Source organism: Crinia signifera, chromosome 4 (genome assembly GCF_055691185.1).
Source record: "Crinia signifera chromosome 4, ASM5569118v1, whole genome shotgun sequence".
Classification (NCBI taxonomy): domain Eukaryota; kingdom Metazoa; phylum Chordata; class Amphibia; order Anura; family Myobatrachidae; genus Crinia; species Crinia signifera.
The window spans coordinates 170,655,200-170,679,521 of NC_139220.1; positions in this window are offsets into that span (position 1 = coordinate 170,655,200).

Sequence of the window (24,322 nt, forward strand, 5' to 3'; positions counted from 1 at the left end):
CTTGTGGGGGGGTTCCACTGTATTGGTGCTTTGGGAGTCTTGCTAATGCAACATGGCACCCACCATTCATTCCACCAAAATCTGTGCTGCCAAATCCAAAAATCACTCCTTCCCTTCTGAGTCCTGCCATGCGCCCCACTGGTATTTTTTGGTCACATGTGAGGCATTGCCGTACTCGGGAGAAATTGGGGCACAGATTTTGGGGTGCTTTGTCTCCTTCATTCCTTGTGAAAATGAAAAATTTTGAGCCAGAACTGCATGTTTGTGTAAAAAAATGTAATTTTCCATTTTCACATCCCAGTTGTACCAAAATTGGTGAAACCCCTGGGGGTTTGAAATGTACACTATACCCCTAGATGAATTCCCTGAGGGGTGTACTTTGCAAAATGGGGTGACTTGTGGGGGGGTTCCACTGTATTGGTGCTTTGGGAGTCTTGCTAATGCAACATGGCACCCACCATTCATTCCACCAAAATCTGTGCTGCCAAATCCAAAAATCACTCCTTCCCTTCTGAGTCCTGCCATGCGCCCCACTGGTATTTTTTGGTCACATGTGAGGCATTGCCGTACTCGGGAGAAATTGGGGCACAGATTTTGGGGTGCTTTGTCTCCTTCATTCCTTGTGAAAATGAAAAATTTTGAGCCAGAACTGCATGTTTGTGTAAAAAAATGTAATTTTCCATTTTCACATCCCAGTTGTACCAAAATTGGTGAAACCCCTGGGGGTTTGAAATGTACACTATACCCCTAGATGAATTCCCTGAGGGGTGTACTTTGCAAAATGGGGTGACTTGTGGGGGGGTTCCACTGTATTGGTGCAACATAGCACCCACCATTCATTCCACCAAAATCTGTGCTGCAAAATCCAAAAATCACTCCTTCCCTTCTGAGTCCTGCCATGCACCCAACTGGTATTTTTTGGTCACATGTGAGGCATTTCCGTACTCGGGAGAAATTGGGGCACAGATTTTGGGGTGCTTTGTCTCCTTCATTCCTTGTGAAAATAAAAAATTTTGAGCCATAACTGCATGTTTGTGTAAAAAAATGTAATTTTCCATTTTCACATCCCAGTTGTATCAAAATTGGTGAAACCCCTGGGGGTTTGAAATGTACACTATACCCCTAGATGAATTCCCTGAGGGGTGTACTTTGCAAAATGGGGTGACTTGTGGGGGGGTTCCACTGTATTGGTGCTTTGGGAGTCTTGCTAATGCAACATGGCACCCACCATTCATTCCACCAAAATCTGTGCTGCCAAATCCAAAAATCACTCCTTCCCTTCTGAGTCCTGCTATGCGCCCCACTGGTATTTTTTGGTCACATGTGAGGCATTGCCGTACTCGGGAGAAATTGGGGCACAGATTTTGGGGTGCTTTGTCTCCTTCATTCCTTGTGAAAATGAAAAATTTTGAGCCAGAACTGCATGTTTGTGTAAAAAAATGTAATTTTCCATTTTCACATCCCAGTTGTACCAAAATTGGTGAAACCCCTGGGGGTTTGAAATGTACACTATACCCCTAGATGAATTCCCTGAGGGGTGTAGATTGCAAAATGGGGTGACTTGTGGGGAAGGTTCCTAACTTTTAGCACTTATGGTGCCTAGAAACCTACATGGTGCCTAAAAAAAAATCTCATAAAAAGGAGGCTCCAAAATCAAGTAGGTGCTCCTTCTATTATGAAGCCTGTGGTTTGGTCAACGTGCACACTAGGGCCACATATAGGATATTTTTGAAAACACAAGAATTGGGGGAATCAATTTTTAGTCACATTTCTCTAGTAAAATCTACTGTATTTGTTAGAAAAATGTATTAAAATTGAAACTCTGCAAAAAAAAAGAAATTTTGAAATTTCACCTACACTTTGTTTTAATTCCTGTGAAACACCTAAAGGGTTAACAAACTTCCAAAATGCTGTTTTGAATACTGTGAGGGGTGCAGTTTTTGAAATGGCATCATTTATGGGGGTGTCTCACATACAAGTCCCTCAAAGTCACATCAGAACTGAACTGGTCCCTAAAAAAATCAGTGTTTGAAATTTTCTTGAAAATTTGAGAATTTGCTAGTCATATTTGAAGCCTCCTAGTGTCCAAAAAAATGAAAAGGGGGTTGAAATAATGATGGCAACATAAAGTAGACATATGGTCTATGTTAGTTATTAACTATTTTGAGTGGTATGATTATTTGTCTCACAAGCAGAAAATTTAACATTTTGCATATTGCTAAATTTTCCATTTTTTCACGATATTTTGGTATTTTTCACAAAAAAACACAGACTGTATCGACCAAAATTTACCACTAACTTGAAGTACAATGTGTCACGAGAAAACAATCTCAAAATCACTGGGATAAGTAAAAGCAAAAAAAAGTTATCCCCACTTAAGTGAGACATGTCAGATTTGAAAAAAAGGGCTCTGTCATGAAGGCACAAACTGGCTCTGTCATGAAGGGGTTAAGGAGTAACTTATGAGAAAAGATAGCAAATATACAATCAATGAATAAAGTCACTCTGATAAATATATACTAGCAGCTGACAATTGTTTAAGCAAGCAATAAGCAATAAATAAATATGGTTTTGAGTAAACAATTTATTAATATACATTTAGCATTTATTTTACACAAAAAATTAAACTCCTTTGTTCACATCTGGAATAGTAGAGCATCAGTCGAAATAAAGAAGCTACAACATCTTTTGTTTACCGTCATTAAAAAGGAGTGCATTCAGCATACAGGCGGACAGGATTCCCCCGACACTGGCGTTTCAATTGCTGCCAGGAGACCACTGGCAGTATGCCGACATTAATGAACAATGGAGTCCTGACTGCCGTCATCCTGATCATAAGTATGCAGGCAGTGATAGTTTTCGATCTTTGGTGGGGATAGTTAAGGCACTAGGGAGGTGAAGGTTAATGTGAGGCTGTGGGGGAAGGTTAGGGGGGCATATTCAACTGCCCCCTGTTAGGATTCCCTTCATCAAAAAGCTGGCATCTGTATTCTGACCGCAGGCATCCAACCGCCAGTCATATGTATGTATCCCTATTAAGAGTTGGGCAGATTTAATTGTCAAATGTATTGTAATGTAACTTTTTTCTGCAATGTTACCAAAATTGTAAGAAGTGGTAATGTAACCTTTTTATAGGGACCTAAATTCTGGTGTGTAAAATTTGCACAAAGGCAAGCAAGAAGCAGGTACATAACTAGAATTTTGTGGACCCCATTGCAAAATCTTGAAAGCCCACACACACATTGTTGTCACTACAATGCCCCCTATGGGGACAAAAGAAAAAGTGAGGGGAATAAGAGACAAAGAAGGTGTTGGGGAAAGAGAGAAACAAAAGAGAGAAAGAAAAGGGAAAGAGATATGGAGAGAGAGAAAGGAAAAAGAGGAAATAAGAAACAGGAGTGACAAAGAGATATGGTGTCAAAAAGAGAGGGATAGGATCAAGAGAGAGGGAGGGGTCGGAGTGAAAGAGAAAATATCAGGATGAGAGAGAGAGCGACAGCAAGAGAAGTGGGAGGAACATGGAGAGAAAAGGGTGTCAGGGATAGAGAAAATGAGAGAGAGAGAAGTTGTCAGGAAAAGAGAGTGTCAGGGAGAAAGAGACTTTCAGGTAGAGAGAGAAAGATAAAGAAAGGGGAGATAGAAAGAGAGAGACTGTCAGAGAGGGAGAGAGAGTATCAGGGAGTAAGTGGGAGAGAGATACTATGTCAGTAGAAGGAAAAGAGAGACTGTTTCAGGGGAGAGATAGAGTGTCAGGGAAAGAAAGAGTGTCAGACAAAGTGAAAGAAAGAGACAGTGTCAGGTAGAGAGATATAGTGTCAGAGAGAGAGGGAGATACAGTGTCATGGAGACAGAGTGTCAAGGAGATAGAGAAATGGAGAGAGAGAGACAATGTCAGGGAGAGAGAGATACTGTCAGGGGAGAGAGCATCATGGAGATATGGAGTGTATGAGAGAGAAATAGAGTAAATATCAGGGAGAGATCAAGGGAGGGAGGGACAGTGTCAGGGAGGGAGAGATAAATAGAGACAGTGGTGCATAGACTTCCAGATGGTTGAAGGAGGGGCATAGATAGGCAGATGGATGGACAGAGCACAATTTTGGGCAAAAACTCACAGATGGGACTCATGGAAATGAAGGATGGACAGAGCACCATATAGAGGCACAGACTAACAGCATAGTGCATAAATGGACAGATGGATGGGGGTGCAGCAGAGATGAATGGAAGGGGGGCATAGACTGAATAACAGACAGATGGGCGGGTGCTCACCCTCAGCAGGAATGTGTGGCACTGTTGGAGTATGAGTGGCCAGACCCTTCTTCCTCTCAACCAAGTTTCTCCAGGCACCATCAGCACCTCCACCTCCCTCTCCTCCACCAATGCGGCTTCAGGCAGTGGCAGTGGTCCTGCCTTCCACCCAGGTATGGGTCCCAAACCCACGCAACACTAGTATTTAAAAAACAAAAATGCTAAAGGGTGCAGTGGGATTGCCAGCTGTGATTCCTCAAACTGTCAGTTGCAACCCCTGCACCCTCTATAATTATGCCAGTGGCCAGAGGGTTGGAGCTTTTTTGTTTTTAAAGCTAATAATTGTATTCCATAATTTTTTTTATCTTTCAACACTCCCACATACAATGAATACTAATTGGGGACAATATGCAGAGGTTGAGCAGGGTTCATGTAAGCCATGTGAAGCGTGCAGACATTTCGCTTGTACACATTGTTTTCGTTTCTATGAATGTACCAGTACTCATAAAAAAGTACTGTGCTAAAGTACATCTAAAGTTACATGTTGTTACTGTACATAGTTGTTTCATATTTTGGAAAAGCCTGACCATTAATAATGTAGTCACTTTTGAAAATATTTCATTGATTTCTTTCGGTCTACAGAACTAGTTATGAGAATTAAAAATGATATATTGAGGACCATCATGGAAAAAGCTCTGGTTATTAACCGCCATAGAATGTAATGGGAAATAGAGTCATAAATATTTTAAATGAATATGCAATATTTTATCTCTGGAATGATGTTTTACAATGCTCTAAAGACAACAATTGATACATTATTAACTGAAAATTACTATCCCATGCCAGGTGTTTTACAACATATTTCCACTAATACCCTAGGAAAAGTATGTCACTTATTGATAAAAAGCTTGATACATTTACCCAAATCATAACCGTGTCATGTCAACCAAGTTTCAGCCAATCAGAAAATGCCGATATTGCTGAGCTGTGATTTACTACTGTAAATCCTTTCATGTTAACCACAGCCTTCCATTGTATGCCATCAATCTAGGGCCTACACATGGGCGATTTCAAGGCATTTTCTAAGCGATCTAACCAGATCACTTAGAAAATGCCCTTACATCAATCCAAGTGTAGGGGCCATAGCGACAGCGAAGTTTGGCCCGAGCATCGCTATCGCCCAGCCATTAATATCCTGCATGTAGGATAACATGTTACAAAAAAGATTTGCAATTAACCAGCGCTGTGGAGATAATACATAAATAATTATCTGTAATGTAGCATCTCTATTCACTGCCTGTGATTCTTCTGGGTATAGATTAGAAGTGAACTTACAGTGCACTTCAATTCAGGTATGCCCGTAACGGTTTCTTTAAGGTAAACTTCACAGTGCAGGAAATGCCAACATGAATTCAACTTACATGAGAATTCGCTCTCGCGTTCATATAAGAGGTTTCTTTATCAATAGATGGTCGTAGACGTCAGGAAACAAGTAGGTAGGATTTATTACATAAAAGATCCACGTATCCACACGACAAACAACGGTAAAAACGAAAGTCCAGATGAAGGCAGTAGCTGACAGCGGGTGCCGGCGGCTTCTCCTTCCGTGCTGGGCGTGCTGCAGACAACGCCGGGGGAAGATGATGGTGACGCTGCCGGAGTCCGTCCCGCTGTTCCTTGCTCTTGCTGAATAGTATTGCATGTAGGATAAATCTAGTGAGATCGTCAGGAGAACACTGGCTCTGACAGATCGCTCAGCACATAGCGCTGACACAACGTTGTGCAGCGCTGCATGCTGAGCGATCTTGCTGAGCGCTCTGATCCATGTACATTGCTCAGACTCATCAGCAGCGTCGCCCCGTGTATACGCCCCTTACAGCTTACAAAAATGTAAAGAACATTTCAACTCCACTGTAGATGAGATACTGAGAATTGTATTGAAGCTTTTTATTTAGGCAGCAATTGTTACAATATTCTCCACCTAAATATTTCAAGCAAACTTTTTGATTGCTAGCCGTTCGCAAGGTGATTGGTAGGAAGTAGGCATCTAGGGGTGGTAACCGGCCATTCAATAGGCGTGTATGGAAAAATGCTGGGCGTGGCAAAGAAAATGCTGGTAATGTCAGGGAAAAGCAGGTGTGCCCAAGCGTTTAAGGGAAGGGTGTGTAACATCAGCTCCAGGCCAGATGTGCCTGTAGTCATCGCAGACATCGATAGTGAGCCTCTTACAAAGGGTTTTGGAGACATTCGCATGGCTGTGAAATGATTACCAGTCATACAAATCTTTTCACAAAGAGATCACATTAATTCATAAGGCGGGATTTCACTCTAGCGGGGCAGCATATACGTGAACGATGACCGCTTAGAGGCCGATCAATCAGGTCTGATAAACTCCAAATCAATTTGAATTAAAAATCTGCAAAGACCAAATACATGCTCATAACCAGTGGCGGCTCCTATCTAATTGTAGTAGGCGGACTGCCGCTACCTCTGTGTCTGGAGAGGAGAGTCTTGGTTCCCAGCACCTGTGCAATGATACTGGCAGGTGATAGGACCGGTACATGCGCAGAACCCCATTGTGGGACTGCACATGCACAAATCCCCAGCCTCTATGGACTGCATAGGCTGCAGGATAAAGAAGCCAGCTAGAAATGATGGTCAAGCAGGGAATGGCTGCACAGCCATTAAAAGAGTTTGATTGTTTGTGAAATTTTCATCTGCCATAAAAAAAAATCGGTGTTGCCTGCCCTTGACCTTACATATTAGTTTAGTATATGAACTTGAATCATTTGACATAACCAATGAGACATTGTTGCCCACTTACTCCTCTGCTGTTTCTGCTTTGGCTTCTGCTAGAGCCATCCTCCTTCATTTCAATATTTCATGTATGCATCTAGGCGGTCAAGAGCACAATTGCAGATAACCTTTTGGTAGCTCTGGTAGCTTAACTTTCCGATCTAGTATCAGAGTTTCCAGGAAAAAAAAAACAGAATTTAAAATAAATGACCCAAAGTATGTTGCTATGTACCTGACTGCATAGTCAACACCCTCAAGCAGTCTTTTGCCTTTCCCAGGTGAAATAACTGGGAGCAGTGGTAGCTCTAAAGGTTGATATGCAAAACTGTTAAAAATTCAAATAGGAGAGAATCACCAACTGCCAGTAAGTCAGTTTGGAATGGCAGTTGGGGCCGCCACTGCCTGGGAGTACAAATAACATGACTAGTCACAACTTTTTTTTCCTCTAATATTTCATTTCCCCTTACTACAGAATATTTGCATTTATTACAATACCTGGTGTATCAAACGTCTGTCGTGGATTAGTAGATGAATGTAGTAAAAATAAGCTCCTTACAGAAATCTTGTATCTGCTGCAATCTTTTCCAATTGTTATTCCTCCAGTGTGGTTTGAGGCAATACAACACCAATATGTATAGGTTCATTCATCACCTCATTTTAAACATATCTTATTCTGATATTACTGAAGTCATAAGTGGACCCGGGCGAAAGACACCAAACAATTGGTCATACTGGAGGAATACAGCTTTGCTTGTTATATTGATATACTGCTATTCATACCAGTACTTCAACTCAGAGGAGGATTTAGACCTTGTGGGGCCAGGGCCGGATTAACAATGGGCCTGATGGAGCTACAGCTCCAGGCCCACTCTCCAAGTAGGCACATTTTGTAGCTGAGGGCCAGGGCTTTCCAACGAGCCCAGCCCCACGTCGCTAGCCACCCTGGAACCGGAGATACCGCCAGGCAAACCTGGTACGTTTTCCCCATAGGATAACATGGGACCCGCTAATTCCGGCTGCCAGTTCCCCCTCCGGCATCACAGAAGCTCGAGGTTGATCTCAGTCGAACCCAAATCTCTGGGCCTTCAATCTGATACCTGATCCATATGGGTCCATTGGTTCGAGAGATATTGCGGGTAAACCAATTTTTTTTTTCATTTCTGAAACTAATTTCATGGGTGATCATGTTGTTTGAGGACAGATTTCTCTGGAACCAAATGGCCCTGTTTCCCAGGACCAAAATCATTCGAAGCCTAAATGTAAATGGGTCAGTTGGTTCCGAAGATATAGCTGGTTGTTTAAAGGGGGGCGGGGTGGTTTTCTCTCCCCCTCACACCAGAAAATGCAGGGACTAGGCTGGTGTAAAAGGGGCCAGTCCGGGAACGTCCCTGCATGATCCTGGGACCATATTCCCAGGTAAGTCCCTGCATTTTCTGGTGTGAAAGAGGTATTATTTCAAATAGCCAGGACCTGCAGTGCTCTGAATACAGCTGGGCAGCCCCCTGCTCTCTGCCCGGCTGTCAATGGCTGTCATTTCTGCCCAGCAGCGGCTGTCCGCCAGTTATCACGAGCATAATGGGCATTACGGTGTAAATTTTTAATGTGCGCCTTTGGCGCACAATGCCCCTATTTATGAAGCATATTGTGCATTATTGCTCAATCTGTTTGGTATAGTGCAGGCATGTCCAAACGATGGCCCTCCAGCTGTTGTGAAAATACAAGTCTTATCATGCATTGCCACAGTTCTGCTATTAGGGAATGCTAAAACCATAGCTGCCTCTCCTCCTACATTCTGCAGGAGACTCCCTGAAATAGCAGCAATCTCCCTCTTTCCCTCATTAGTCTACCAATTTCCCTCATGTCACCTAGCCCACATTACACTGTTACATCATAGTTACCTCCCCTCCTGCATGAGACTCCCGGACATAGCAACAATCTCCCTCTCTCCCTCATTAGTCTACCAATCTCCCTCATTTCACCTAGCCCACATTACACTGTTACATCCAGGTCCGGCGCCACCACTAGGCAGCTCTAGGCATTTGCCTAGGGTGCCGGCCACTGGAGGGCGGCACTTTGCAGCCTGGAAGCGGCAGCCGCTGTAGCCTGCAGCCCCCGTGGAGTCAGGTAAGCTTAGCACGCACCCGCGTCCCTCTCCCTCCGGGGTTTGAGGATGAATTAAGATGTTTCTGCTGCGAGGAGGAGGGGGGGATGTCAGGACTCGGGTCACAGCTGCCAATGCCGCCGGGGGGAGGAGGGCTGTCCGCCACCGCTGCAGCACTGTGGGGAGGAGGGGGTGTTGGGAGTAGCTCCCCAGTGCCTCCCCCCTCCCGTGGATCGCGGTAAACGGTGCCCGCACCCTCCCCCGCCCCATGCCATGGAGCAGATCAGCGGCAGCCGCATCCACCCCCCCTTTCCTGAAACTGCTCAGAGCGGGAGGGGAGCGGAGGGCAGCGGGTGCTTGAGATTTCGCCTGGGGTGCGGACAGGGCTTGCACTGGCCCTGGTTACATCATAGTTACCTCCCCTCCTACATTCTGCAGGAGACTTCCTGACATAGCAGCAATCTCCTTCTCTCCCTCATTAGTCTAGCAATCTCCCTCATTTCACCTAGCCCACATTACAATGTTACACCATAGTTACCTACCCTGCTGCATTCTGCAGGAGACTCCCTGACATAGCAGCATTCTCCCTCATGTCACCTAGCCCACATCACTGAAGCATTTTGGGGGAAAAAAGGAATGAGAGACAGATACATTTACATTGAATCATCAGCACCATTTCCCAGCACTTTACCAAGTATAGTAGCTCTTAATAACTGCTTTGGGGCTCATCTACATTTTTATATAAGTAATTTTAAAAGATTCCTCTCAGATGTAGCAGTACACACCCACGCTTCTAGGCGTCATGTTTACAATCTCTTTCTACAGTCTCTCCATGTATGGAACTAGCCACGCCCCTTTGGGTGGAGCATGACACGCCCCCTCAATGGATACTATTGTGTTGCATGATTTGTATAAGGGGTATATTGTGTGGTAAACTTCGATGACCACATAAAAGGCTTTCAGTATTTTTTTTATGACTGGAGTGCCGCCTCACCCCGCAAGTATCTTAGGACATTGGCATCCTGCGGGTGCACCTTTGGAGGGCACCCGCCAATATATCTCCCTGCATTTTACCTATGCCAGCCCCCTGCCTTTTCCAGGCATATATATTTAGTTGAAAGTATTTACACAAATACAGACACACCCATGAGCAAACCACCCAACCAGAACACTGGTCACGCCCCCCACATTATTAGGTGCTAGCCACAACCCCTATTATTGTGCATAATAGGCCCTTGATCATTTTCAGCTCCAGGCCCATTTAGACCTTAATCTGGCTCTGTGTGGGGCCCTAAGCAAGACACCAATTTGGAGCCCTTCTTACTCAAACAAAGCCCACAGCACTAATTTAATCACTACTAGTAACTGTATAATATAGTGTATAGGCAATTGAAGCAGCATGATATATATATATAGTGTGATATGATGTCCTGTTAGAGGCCGCATTAGCTGCGCTTGCCCGGCACAGCCGCGTCCTGCAGCGCTGGTCCCGGCCATTGCTAAGCAGCTGGGACGACGCCTCACTGCCGATCCCGAACTTCCGGTCTGGGATGGCGTCACGACAACAGTTGCTAGACGTTAAGCGCGTCTCTCCCTGCCAGCAGCACCTCTTCTTCAGTGGTTGCTTAGGCGACATGGAAGCCAGACAGCAGCAGGGAGGTAATTAGCCAGTACAGCTGTGGCAGCATGCAGCTGCTCCCTGTTACTAATCAGGGGTGGACACACAGGAAGCAGCCTTTATAAGGGATTCATTTGGGCTGCTCCAACGCCGGTTATAGAAGTGTTTGGACACTTTGCTGGTTATTGTTTGATTCCTGAAACCGGTCCTGTTGGTTTATCCCTTGATACTTGAATCCTGGGAAGTTACCTCTGGCTACCTCCAGGCTGCTTATTCCCTTTCCCCCGCAAAGCAAGTACTAGCTAGCTTTTTGTTATACTCTTTATTTGCAGGGTGATTAGCAGACATTCCTTATTAGCTGTGTGAGGTTAGCTTCCCAGTTAGGGCCTGTGCTTAGGCCGTGACATTAGGCCACACTATTCAGTGTATGTATATACCTTAGTTATCACTGTTAGTCCTTGTCTTTATTTCCTGTATTTGCATTTATTCTTGTTATTAGTCATTGCACCTTCCTTGTCAGAGTTTATGTATCCCAGTCCTTGCTTCTTGTACCCCTTCTTGTCTCTAAGTCCTGTCATTTATTTTTAGGTTATTTTTTTGTAGGCAGTGTAGTTCCATGCTTGCTGCTCCCTACCGGTAGCTGCCCGGGCCCTCGGGGGTTAAGTCCACACTGCCACTTGCCGACGTAAGACCTGACGGCATACAAGTACCGGTACACGTATACAGTCTTCTGGAAAAAGGGCTGTTATTGGCAAGAAGGCTCGCTTGTGTGTTCTGTGGACTTAGACAGGAAGACCTGCTGTCCGGTATCCATAGTGGTCCTTCCTTTTTATCTGTTCCTTCACACTCCATGCGTACCCCAGTAAAACCCTGCTAGGGTTCATCAACACTCCCTGGTGAGTGTAACATTATAACCAGCCAATACCGTCAAAGAAAGGGATTATGGATCCAACTCAACAATCACCCACTCAAATCCTTGCTGGTCAGGTTCACCAGTTATCTCAGAAACTTCAAGTACTTACCCTCTGGGTCAATTCCCAGGATGATCGAGTGGTTATGTCCACCTCCAGAAATTCTGATCCCAGGGTTAATTTACCTGACCGATTTGCGGGAGGCTCTTTCTTCCATTAATTCTTTATTTTCTGCTTTGGGGTTGCTGTATGATGACCCCAACCGTGCAGCTTCAGCTGAAGCTAATCTCCGCACACTCAGGCAAGGGCAAGGTCCGGCGGAGGTTTATTGCACTGAATTCAGGAGATGGGCCATAGACTCAGGGTAGAATGACCCAGCGCTCCGTAGCCTGTTTCGCATTGGGCTATCTGAGCGCATCAAGGATAGCCTGGTCCAGTATCCTGCCCCATCCTCTCTTGGTGAGATCATGAAGCTTGCCATCCGAGTCGACAAGCGGTTCCGGGAACGCCAGAGAGAAAAAGACTTTGGGGTCTCTCCCTCAAATTGTCTGTGGGAATCCTCTCCTGAGACCGAGGAGGAACCAATGCAGATTGGGACCACCCAACCCCTAGATCTCTGAGAAGAATCGTAGGAGGTCTAAGGGCCTATGTCTGTATTGCAGGGGTGCTGGTCACCGCGTCTTGGCATGTCCTCTAAAACCAGTAAAAGACAGGGTCTAAGTGAAGCTAGGGAGATTCACTTAGGCCTATCCAGATTTTCTCCCTCAAATTCGATTTTGATCCCGACGAGACTCTCTTTCGCCGAAAGAAGGGCTGAGGTCACTGCCTTCCTGGATACTGGGGCAGCCGGAAACTTTATGGATCTGGAGTTCGTTAACTCCCTGGGTTTCACACTCATAACCTTAGATTCACCCATTTCTGTCTGTGGCTTAGACGGATGGCCTCTTACCAACAGCTGTGTTTCCTTGCAGACGCCCCTTCTCCAGTTGTGCATTGGGGCTCTTCATTCTGAACAGATTTCATTCTTCATTCCATTGTCCCATGGCTCCGGTGGACTTGGGTTTGCCTTGAATGAGGCAGCACAATCCTTGAATTGACTGGGGAACCGGAGAGATCGTCCAGTGGGGGCCAAATTGTGACAGAAGATGCCTTTCTCTTCCTCTCCGCACCACATTGGCAGTCCAGTCTTCTTTACCCCATCCTTATCAGGACTTCACAGATGTCTTCTCCAAGAAAGACGCAGATACATTGCCACCACATCGGCCATTTGATTGCGCCATCGATCTGATTCCTAAGGCTCCTCTTCCCAAGGGACATTTGTATGCTCTCTCTGTGCCTGAGACACAAGCAATGGATCAATGCATCCAAGAAAACCTTGCTAAAGGCTTCATCTGCCCTTCCAAGGCCCCCATGTGGGCAGGATTATTTTTTGTGGAGAAGGACGGTACCCTTCGCCCTTGTATAGACTATAGGGGCCTGAATAAAATCACCACTAAAAACTCCTATCCATTACCACTCATTTCAGTTCTTTTTGATCAAGTCCGTGAAGCTGTAGTTTTTCTAAGATCGACTTAAGGGGAGCCTACAACCTGATCAGAATTCGAGGAGACGAGTGGAAGACTGCGTTTATTACACACATGGGGCATTATGAATACTTGGTAATGCCCTTTGGTTTGGCTAACGCTCCAGCTGTCTTCGAAGATTTGATCAACGAAGTCCTCCGTCCTTTCCTAGGTCAGTTCGCAGTAGTGCACTTGGACAACATTCTGATCTATTCCAAGAACCTAATGGAGCACCGACACCATGTCAGAATGGTTCTTCAAAAACTTTGGGGGTTATTCTGATTCACTCCATCGGCAAATTCCTTCTTAGATGGACAAAACCATGTGCACTGCAGGTGGGGCAGATATAACATGTGCAGAGAGAATTAGATTTGGGTGGGGTTTTACTTCAAAGTGAGATCTATGTATTGCAGTGTAAAAATAAAGCAGTCAGTATTTTCCCTGCACAGAAACAAAATAACTCACCCAAATCTAACCCTCTCTGCACATGTAACATCTGCCCCACCTGCACTGCACATGGTTTTGTCCATTTAAGAAGGAATTTGCCAGAAGGAGTTAACCAAAATAAGGCCCTTTGTGAGAATGCTCTCTATGCCAAGTTGGAGAAATGTGAATTTGAAGTTGACCAAATCTCATTCCTTGGATACATCATTTCCCCAAAGGGGTTCTCCATGGAGCCTAACAAATTCCAGGCCGTTCTTTCTTGGGCCCGTCCAACTTCTTTGAAGGCTCTTCAAAGGTTCCTTTGTTTCTCAAATTATTACAGAAGATTCATCCGTTCCTTTTCTGACATTGTATCCCCTTTGGTAGAACTGACCCGGAAGGGAGCAGATCCTCAGTGGTCGCCTCCACAGGCCATTGCAGCGTTTGACAAACTCAAGAAAGCCTTTTGTTCTGCACCAGTGTTATGCCATCCAAACCCTGAAATCCCTTTCTTTGTGGAGGTTGTTGCCTCAGACATTGGAGCCGGAGCAGTCCTCTCACAAAGAGCCACATCTGATGATAAGATGCATCCCTGTGCCTATCTTTCCCATAAGTTTTCATCTGCAGAGAGGAACTATGATGTTGGTAATCGTGAACTGTTGGCAATTAAGTGGGCATTTGAAGAGTGGTATCATTGGTTGGAAGAAGCAAGACATGTAGTCACTGTTGTGACGGATCACAAGAACCTGGCTTACATCGAGTCTTCTAAATGACTTAATCCCAGACAAGCCCGCTGGGCATTATTCGTCACCAGGTTTAACTTCGTCATTACCTTCAGGCCCGAACCTAAAAATGTTAAAGCAGACGCACTCTCCCATAGACTCTAACCATTACAGAATGTTCAGGTCCAGGATGTACCCATAGTTCCTTCTCCAGTCATTCTGGCAGGTCTGACCCAGGATCTATACGCTCAAGTTCTTGCCGCCCAATCGCCCTGCTCCCAAATGAGACTGCACAGGGTCGTCTTTTTATCCCAGAAGGGCTGCGGAAGTTGGTCCTCAAAGAATTCCATCCCAGCAAAGTAGCTGGTCATCAGGGCCTCACCAAGACTTTAGAGGAATTCTCCAGGGCCGTCTGGTGGCCCACCATGAGACGGGATGCTTCTCAGTTTGTAGCATCGTGTGACATTTGTGCCCAAAACAAGTCTTCCAGGAAGTCACCAAGAGGTCAATTACTCCCGCTGGCCATTCCTGTTAAGCCTTGGTCCCATATTTCCATGGATTTTATCATAGAATTGCCTGTCTCCTCAATACCATTTGGGTCACTGTGGATCGCTTTAGAAAAATGGCGCATTTCATCCCATTGCGCAAACTCCACAGTGCTGCTGATTTGGCTCGGCTATTTATCCAACATATATTCTGGCTTCATGGTCTCCCTCTTGATATAGTGTCTGACAGGGTATCCCAATTTGTGGCGAGATTTTGGAGATTGGTTTGCGCCAGTCTGGGAGTCCATATTAGTCTTTCATCTGGATATCACCCACAGTCCGACGACCAGACCGAAAGGGTCAATCAGATTCTGGAGCAATATCTTCGATCCTTTGTTTCTAAATGACAGCATAACTGGCAGAGTTGTTGCCCTTGGCTGAATTCTCCTATAATAACTCATGTCATTCGGACTCTGGAAAGTCTCCCTTTCTCTGCAATTTTGGCTTTCATCCCAAGTGTACTTCGTTCGATGCACCCATGGAGGATGTTTCCTCTTCCTTTGTCAAACACTTAAGAACTTCTTGGAAAAAGGTTAATTCTGCACTCAAAAAGGCTTCATTTCGGGCAACAGGATACTTTGACAAGCATAAGAGACCATGTCACTTTAGAGTTGGCCAGAAGGTCTGGTTATCCACCCGGCATATTAAACTCTGTAAGATGTGTCTCAAACTCGGGCCCAAGTTTTTTGGACCCTTTACCATCATGCAGCGCATTAACCCAGTGGCCTTTCGATAATCATTGCAGAAGCGTTTAAAGATTAACAACGTCTTTAATTGCTCTCTCCTTAAGCTGGTATGCTCCTTTACCAAGTTTGGAGCCACCCAGGCTCCAAAAAACAAGCCAATTCTTGTTCAGGGCCAACAGGAATATGTAGTTGAAAGAATTCTTGATTCCAAGCGAGTTTGGGGACGGCTTTAATTCCTGGTGCATTGGAAGAATTATGGAGATGAGGAGAGGTCTTGGGTTTCAGAGAAATGCCTGCATGCTCCCAGATTAAAAGCGACCTTCGTCCAACAGTTTCCTTGGAAACCAGGTGCAAAGGTTAAGAGTCCCCTCCTCAAGGAGGGGGTACTGTTAGAGTCCGCATTAGCAACGCTTGCCAGGCACAGCCGGGTCCTGCAGCGCTGGTCACGGCAACAGTTGCTGGACGTGTCTCTCCCTGTCAGCAGCACCTCTTCCTCAGCGGTTGCCTAGGCGATGGGGAAGGCAGGCAGCAGCAGGTAGGTAATTAGCCAGTACACCTGTGGCAGCATGCAGCTGCTCCCTGTTACTAATCAGGGGTGGACACACAGGAAGCAGCCTTTATAAGGGATTCATTTGGGCTGCTCCAACACCGGTTATAGAAGTGTTTTGAGACTGCTCTCACTTTGCTGGTTATCGTTGATTCCTGAATCCGGTCCTGCTGGTTTATTTGTATTTATTCTTGTTATTAGTCATTGCACCTTCCTTGTCAGAAGTCCTGTCATTTAGTTTTAGGTTAGTTTTTTGTAGGCAGTGTAGTTCCATGCTTGCTGCTCCCTACCGGTAGCTGCCCGGGGCCCTTGGGGTTAAGTCCACACTGCCACTTGCCGACGTAAGACCAGGTGGCATACAAGTACCGGTAGACATATACAGTCTTATGGGAAAAATGCTGTTATTGGCAAGAAGGCTCGCTTGTGTGCTCTGTGGACTTAGACCTGGGTGTCCTGGGTGGTTACCCAGAAGATGTCCAGAGGCCCCTCAGCTGAAGACCTGCTGTCCAGTATCCATAGTGGTCCTTCCCTTTCATCTCTTCCTTCAAGCTCCAGGCGTACCCCAGGAAAACCCTGCTAGGCTTCATCAACACTCCCTGGTGAGTGTAACATGTACTAGTTATTGTATCATATATAAGTGTATAGGTACTCATTCTATTTCCCTTCACACCTTTTTAGCCCTGGAACATACAGTAGCCGCACACCTCTATACAGGGCCAAAACTAGGGTTTCTGGCGCCTGGGGCAAGGCAGTCATTTGGTCGCCCCCTTCCCCTGATGGGGGGCGGGGACCAAATGACCGCCTTGCCCCTGGCGCTGGAGGCTGGGCGACACACACACCCCCCCTTCCTGCTGACAACATACCTGTGTGCAGCCAGCGGGGGTCCGGGGACAGTCAGCGGGGTTCCGGGGACTGGTGTAGCCGCTGTAGCGGCAGCTTAATTTCACTTCGTCTCCTAACAGCGCTATTTGTCTGGCGGCAGGAAGCGCTGATGACTTTGAAAAGACTTGCCGGATGCTGATTGGCTGAATTCAGCCAATCAGCGTCCGGCAAGTCTTTTCAAAGTCATCAGCACTTCCCGTCGCCAGGCAAATAGCGCTAGTAGGAGAGGGAGTGAAAGTAGGCTGCCACTACAGCGGCTATGCCAGTCCCCGGAACCCAGCTGACTGTCCCTGAACCCCCGCTGGCTGTCCCTGGACCCGAGCTGCCCTGACCTCACAGCGCGCCCCCCCCCCTCCAGCACCCAGTACGCGTGACCCCCCCAGCCCCCCCTAGTTACGGCCCTGCTTTATACTCCTGTTATATACCCGCACACCTTATGAATGGGTATATAACAGGAGGATAAAGGTGTGCAGGTATGTTCCAGGGGTATAAAGGTGTGCGGGTATGTTCCAGGGGTATAAAGGTGTAGGGGTATGTAGCAGGATCCCACGCAAAATACCCGCACACCGTTATACTCCTGCTAAATACCCACACACCTTTATACCACAGTACCAAAACACTGTTATACTCCTGCTATATACCTGCACACATTCAAGTGTAAACTAAAACCAGCAGAATGTGATGAGTCAGGTTTGTTGTTGCCATATACTTTATAACTGTAACATACACAGAGCACTAAACTTGAGCTCTAAACTACATTCCCTAACATATAGTAGTACATGGAGGAAATGCAGCCAGAGACATGGAGATATACTCCTCTGTTACTCCTCTGTCACTCAGACAGGGATCATTGGGCGTAATTGATCACTGCTGGGCAAATTTGCAGCGGCTAGCCATCAGATACAGTAGATGTCGCCCTGTAATAGTGAAATCCCACCATGAAAATGAATGTGTACGCTATGCATATAGATGTGTGTGGCTAGCGAAGACTTTGCGGCTGAGCAAATATGTCAAAATCCATTAGTAACACTCTCGGCATCTAATGATTTTTACATTGATCACCAGTCATCGCAAGCTAGGAGTAGCCAGAGAGTTACTGGGTGGCTGCGAAGAATACAGGCATATCTAGCCCAAAGTTGACATCACACACCCTCTCCTAAAAGGGTTGGACATGCCTATGTTTTACTAGGCATGCCTAATGTTTTTCTGTCATGCCTGCATTTTTCTTAACATGCCCATGAAATGACTGCATGTGCATTGCGGCCCATATGCATATAAAGTCTGTCGATAATCAGCTGCTGTCTAAATTCACACAGCATTGAACAGGTCTGAACAGGGCTGCCACTAGATATTGTGGGGCCCGGGACGGCCCACATAGACCCCCCCCCCCCCAAAATGAAAGAAATATCGGTACTTGTGTATTTTGGCAGCGCCCGTCGTGGGCATCGTGTGCCTTAACTTTAAGGCACAGGACGCGACGCGATGGACCCGATTTCTCCATAGGCTTCAATGTTAAAATATTTTTAACATTGAACCCGATGGAGAAATCGGGTCCATCGCGTCGCGTCCTGTACCTTAAAGTTAAGGCACACGACGCGACCGACGCGATTTCTCCATAGGCTTCAATGTTAAAATATTTTTAACATTGAAATACTGTCGGTCGCGTCGGACTTGTGCCATTATAATGGCACAAGATCAAATGTAGTTGTTAAAATCCATCTAACATAGAAAACAATGGGAAATGGGCCAATATGGCCCATTTCTCATTGTATATGGCCCCGTCATGTCCAAATATAAATGCCCCCCATTGTCAGCGGCACCCCAGTATTGACGCCAACCCGAAGCGTGGCGAGCGTAGCGAGCCCGCGAGGGGCGGCGGTACGCGTCCTACGACCTTTTCATACCCCTACTATCCACGTCGGCGTGGAGTTGAGAATAGAATAGTGTGGCGAGCGCAGCGAGCCACCGAGCCCGAAGCTTGGCGAGCGCAGCGAGCCCCGCGAGGGGACGCGGATACCTTCACAGGTATCCGCGTCCCCACGCGGGCTTCACAGGTGTCCGTGGCCACGCGGACACCTGTGAAGTCCGCGAAGGGACGCGTTTACCTGTGAAGGTATCCGCGTCCCCTCGCGGGGCTCGCTGCGCTCGCCACGCTTCGGGCTCGGTGGCTCGCTGCGCTCGCCACACTATTCTATTCTCAACTCCACGCCGACGTGGATAGTAGGGGTATGAAAAGGTCGGAGGACGCGCACCGCCGCCCCTCGCGGGCTCGCTACGCTTCGGGTTGACGTCAATACTGGGGTGCCGCTCACAATGGGGGGGCAGTTATATTTGGACATGACGGGGACATATACAATGAAAAATGGGCCATATTGGCCCATTTCCCATTTTATTCCATGTAAAATGGACTTTATCAAGTCCATCTTATCTTGTGCCATTATAATGGCACAAGACCGACGCGACCGACACGATTTCAATGTTAAAATATTTTAACATTGAAGCCTATGGAGAAATCGCGTCCATCGCGTCGGTCGCGTCGTGTGCCATGTTAATGCACACGACGCGACGCGATGGACGCGATGGACCCGATTTTTCACACACGATGGACGCGATCCTCATCGTGGGCGCCGCCAAAATACACAAGTACCGAAATATCAAACAATAAAAAAAAATCATTGATTGTGATTATATATATATATATATATATATATATAGCACAGCTGGGAATAGCAGGCACTCCCTCACCTGTGTTGCTGGCTCCACTGTGCATCCCCGCTTGGTATCCCGGGGTTTTTGATATACTAGGGCGGGTGTCCTCGGCTGGCTGGTGTCCTCCGGCTTCCCGTCCTTGAGCGGCGTGACGTCAACACGTCACGTCGCAATTGTCGGGGCTTCCTGTGGGGGCTCCTGGCTGTCCTGCTGCCCACCACACTGCTTGGTTTAACATCTGAGGCAGGCAGCGGGCAGTGGGCGGCAGGCACGGCCAGGGTGGCTGATGTGCTGTGCGGCAGGGCTGCAGATAAAGCGCGGCCCGCCGTTGGGGATTGGAGGCTGCCTGCCAGAGGGTAGGGCCTGGCTGCGGCCGTCAGCAGTGTAGTGAGGAGGCAGTGGGGTTGCTGCGGGCCCTCTCCTCTTGTCGGAGCAGCCGGGCCCAGGACACTTGTCCCCATAGACACCCCCTGTCGGCGGCCCTGGGTCTGAATGAGGCCCATTACTCCTTATGACCCCTACATCATCATATAAGGGCCACCCACACTTCTCCTGTATTCTATGGACTAAATGATACAGAGGACAGGAATTTGGGTCTACAAATGCATACATATTTAGTGTGTGCCTATATACCTATCTCTATATACATATATGGCTTCATAGGCTACATATACAATTTCCGCCAACGTTTCCGTACAACGTTGGGGGTCGCTGGTACTTTCGGGTATGTATGTGGGAGCCACGTCCTGGACAGAGAGCCCGATTCAGCATCAGTTGCAGTTTTGCTAAAACAGGGGTCCACCCAGTACAGGGCGAGGCCCCAAGCATAAAAAGGCCGCCATTCTCTGAGACTGCAATCTAATTGTGATCACATCACAGGAATCATTGCATTTGCAGCAATCAGGGTTGGACCCATGGCAGGAACACCGCCGCCATCTTTCTTGTAGCAGCAATCGCATTGCATCCTTCCTGTGAGAGTAGTTGCATGAACAGTGCAGCCGCTGCGCATACAAAGATGTCCGAAAATCACCTGTTATTTAGACTTCTAAATTTGATACTGAATTGGGCCCAGAGAACACTGAGCAGAGGAGCATCAATACCATGTTGGTTCAGGATGGAGTTAAGAAGTGATTTCAAAGCATGGGCAGACTGGGATGGAAAGCCACCCCATAAATATATATGGGAGCAGCCCTAATGAGGATGGGGGATGTTGAGGGGCAGTTTGCCTCCCAATAGGGCCAGAGTCTGAGTTGGACACAGTTGCAGCCTTCCTGGAATATTTTGCTGCAGTTACATCTTCATGCTAAGGCAGCTGCAATGCTCTTCCCTGGTGTTTATCTGTGCATCCGAATGTGTAAGGACTGAGACGCCCACTGTCAGTATCTCCAGACACTGCAATAATGCTTTACAGCATGGGTCTTCAAACTGTGGCCCTCCAGATGTTGTGAAACTACAAATCCCAGCATGCCTTGCCACAGTTTTGCTATAAGGGAGTGTTAAAACTGTGGCAAGGCATGCTGGGATTTGTAGTTTCACAACATCTGGAGGGCCACAGTTTGAAGACCCATGCTTTACAGTATGTGTCTTTATACAACATCATTGGAACTTTCACCAGCCCAATGTTAGGTGGAGAACATCCATCTGAGTAATCTAGAGACACTGATTAGCTCAATGTGATCTAATCAGTGTCTCTATATCATTATTATTATTATTATTATTATTATTATTATTATTATTGTTTTTATTATCATTTATTTATATGGCACCACAAAGGTTCCGCAGCACCTAACAATACATAAATGATCACAAAAAAAGCACTGAAATAACAAATTATGGTGGCAGAAATATTTATATTATACGAAAAGCACACGAGGAGAGAGGGCCTTGCTCGTGAGAGCTTACATTCTAAAGTGATATAAAGTTATATGCGGTACTCTTTACCTAGAAGGGCACCCCGATTTTGATCTTGGGCATCGCAAGGTAAAAAATCGCGTCGGTCGCATCGCATGCGATGCGACCGACGCGATTACCGCGATTTCCCATAGGGAACAATGTTAAATGTCCCAATTGACCCAATTTTCCATAGGGAACAATGTTAAATGGCCCACAGAGGCCAAATAGGCACCCTGAAGTGTGAAATGGCCCCCCCAATTGTTAACGCCACCCCACGATCAACGTCAACCCGAAGCGTGGGGAGCACAGCGAGCCTGCGAGGGGCGGTGGTACGCATACTACGACCTTTTCATACCCCCACTATCCACGTTGGCATGGAGTTGAGAATAGAAAGTGTGGCGAGCGCAGCGAGCCACCGAGCCCGAAACGTGGCGAGCGCAACGAGCCCTGCGAGGGGACGCGGACACCTGTGAAGCCCGCGAGGGGACGCGTATACCTTTCTATTCTTAACTCCACGCCGACATGGATAGTGGGGGTATGAAAAGGTCGTAGGACGCGTACCGCTGCCCCTCACGGGCTCGCTGCGCTCGCCACGCTTCGGGTTGACGTTGATCATGGGGTGGCGTTAACAATTGGGGGGGCCATTTCACACTTCAGGGTGCCTATTTGGCCTCTGTGGGCCTTTTAACATTGTTCCCTATGGAAAATCGGGTCAATTGGGACATTTAACATTGTTCCCTATGGGAAATCGCAGTAATCGCGTTGGTCGCATCGCATGCGATTTTTTGGTACATGCGATGCCCGCGATGGGCGCCCTTCTAGGTAAAGAGTACCTTATATGCAATCACTTTCAGCAACATGAAATACACTCCAATAACACACCAATTCTACATTACATCTGTGTTTGATTAGCCAACCTCCTGAAACCACCTACTGTAGGAATTCCTAACACATTTTGAAAATACTTCTTGGTGTGTCAGACTGTGTGTGCCTATGAATCTGTGTGAACACCTTTGAGTCTAATGTACAGAGCAATTCAGACACATGCGCAGAATACACATTGGCCTCCATAGAAAAAAGAACAGAGAACCCATTGTCAGCCACAGGAAAATAATAAAAGACATTTGGTAGGGGGATACCGTGTCTAGTCAGGGCAGTATGTCTCAGGGGCCAGGAGAGTAGGGTGGGTGGTAGGGTACATCCCTGTAGTGTGTGGAGGGGATCTGTGTCTGTGGGGTATTGTCCCTTGGGCCAGGAGTGGTTCAGATTTTTAATAGGGAATGAGCAGTATGTCTAAGTGGGGGGCATCACTACTCCACTCTGCCCCCCCCCCCCCTTTCCCTACTCTTGCCTTCTCTAATTTTATTTCATTTGTTTGCATTTTTATGCATCTCTGTTTTAACTTGTTGTTTTATTATTCAAGTTGTACAACACTTGCCCATTCTTGAATTTTTCCAAGTTCACATGATTCTCACTCATTGTACACTTTACACAATGTATATGCTTCTAAACACGTATGACTTTTTTCTTCAATAAAAACATTTTGGATAAAATAAAGAATTAGAGTGGTCTGCTCTGGCCTGACTTACATAATAAACATTAACAGACTAAAGTGATCCACCCAAAATTCAGTATCTGATTCGTGTCTGTAGGGGAAAAGTATGTACTTGAAACACATTTTACACATTAAAAATGCTCATTACTGAGGCAAACCTGTATACTAATGCTAGTGAAATACAGGGCCTATAAGATTTCTCATAAATTGTGCCTGGTCCCTGCTTGTCTGAAGTGATTTATTGCACTTCCTCCCCAACCTTGGAGGTGGTTGTGGTGGTGTGGAATCATACTGTATTTCCATATCTGGTGTTGCAGTACTCAACTTCAGTGAGTGGTATTGCTGCAGGGTGTGGTGCTGAATTGGACTGAAAATGGGGACATACAAAAAAATGTGAATTTTATGCAGAGTTGTATATATCTCCTGCTGTGTCATCACTTTCTGAACATTTGGTTTGCTACTAATCACATTAACATAAACTTGTATTTATGCTTATGATCAACTCTACTTTATCTCCAATTTATCTCTTCATCAGGCTTAATACATCTGCCCCTCTGTGAGCAATGACATAGGTGCATCAGATGGTAAAGTGTTCTGGTTTCAACTTTTAGCCCTACAAGGGGACAACAACAATGGCAACTTGCAGGGGTGCCTCAGGTTGGTGGTCCAGAACCAATTCAAGTTATTTATGGCCAATGAAATAGGCAAAATCAGTGCTTGTTGCTTCCAATTAAGAATATGTGGGTAAACAGAAGTGAATAATGTTTCTCACCACATAAGTGGACCTAAGGAAAACATTTAAATCACAACTAATTTAATATTTTTCCTGAAATTAGTAACCAACTTTTGGCCTAGGGGTGCCGTGAAAAATATTCTGATACTTTAGGCTGCCATGATTCAAAAAGTTTGGGAACCACTGCTATAGGACATAATGCCTTCTGTGCCATGGCCTAGGGCCAGCCAACCTAAAAGGGTGGAACGCCAATCTCATAGGTCCTATTTCCCACTTATGCCTCCTGGACCTAATGCCCAACTATCATGACACCACCTTGCGGCTTTTGGCAACATAACTGACCCCACTTCTAGTGAGTGTCAGCTCTTATAAATTTACCTGGCTGGCTACACCT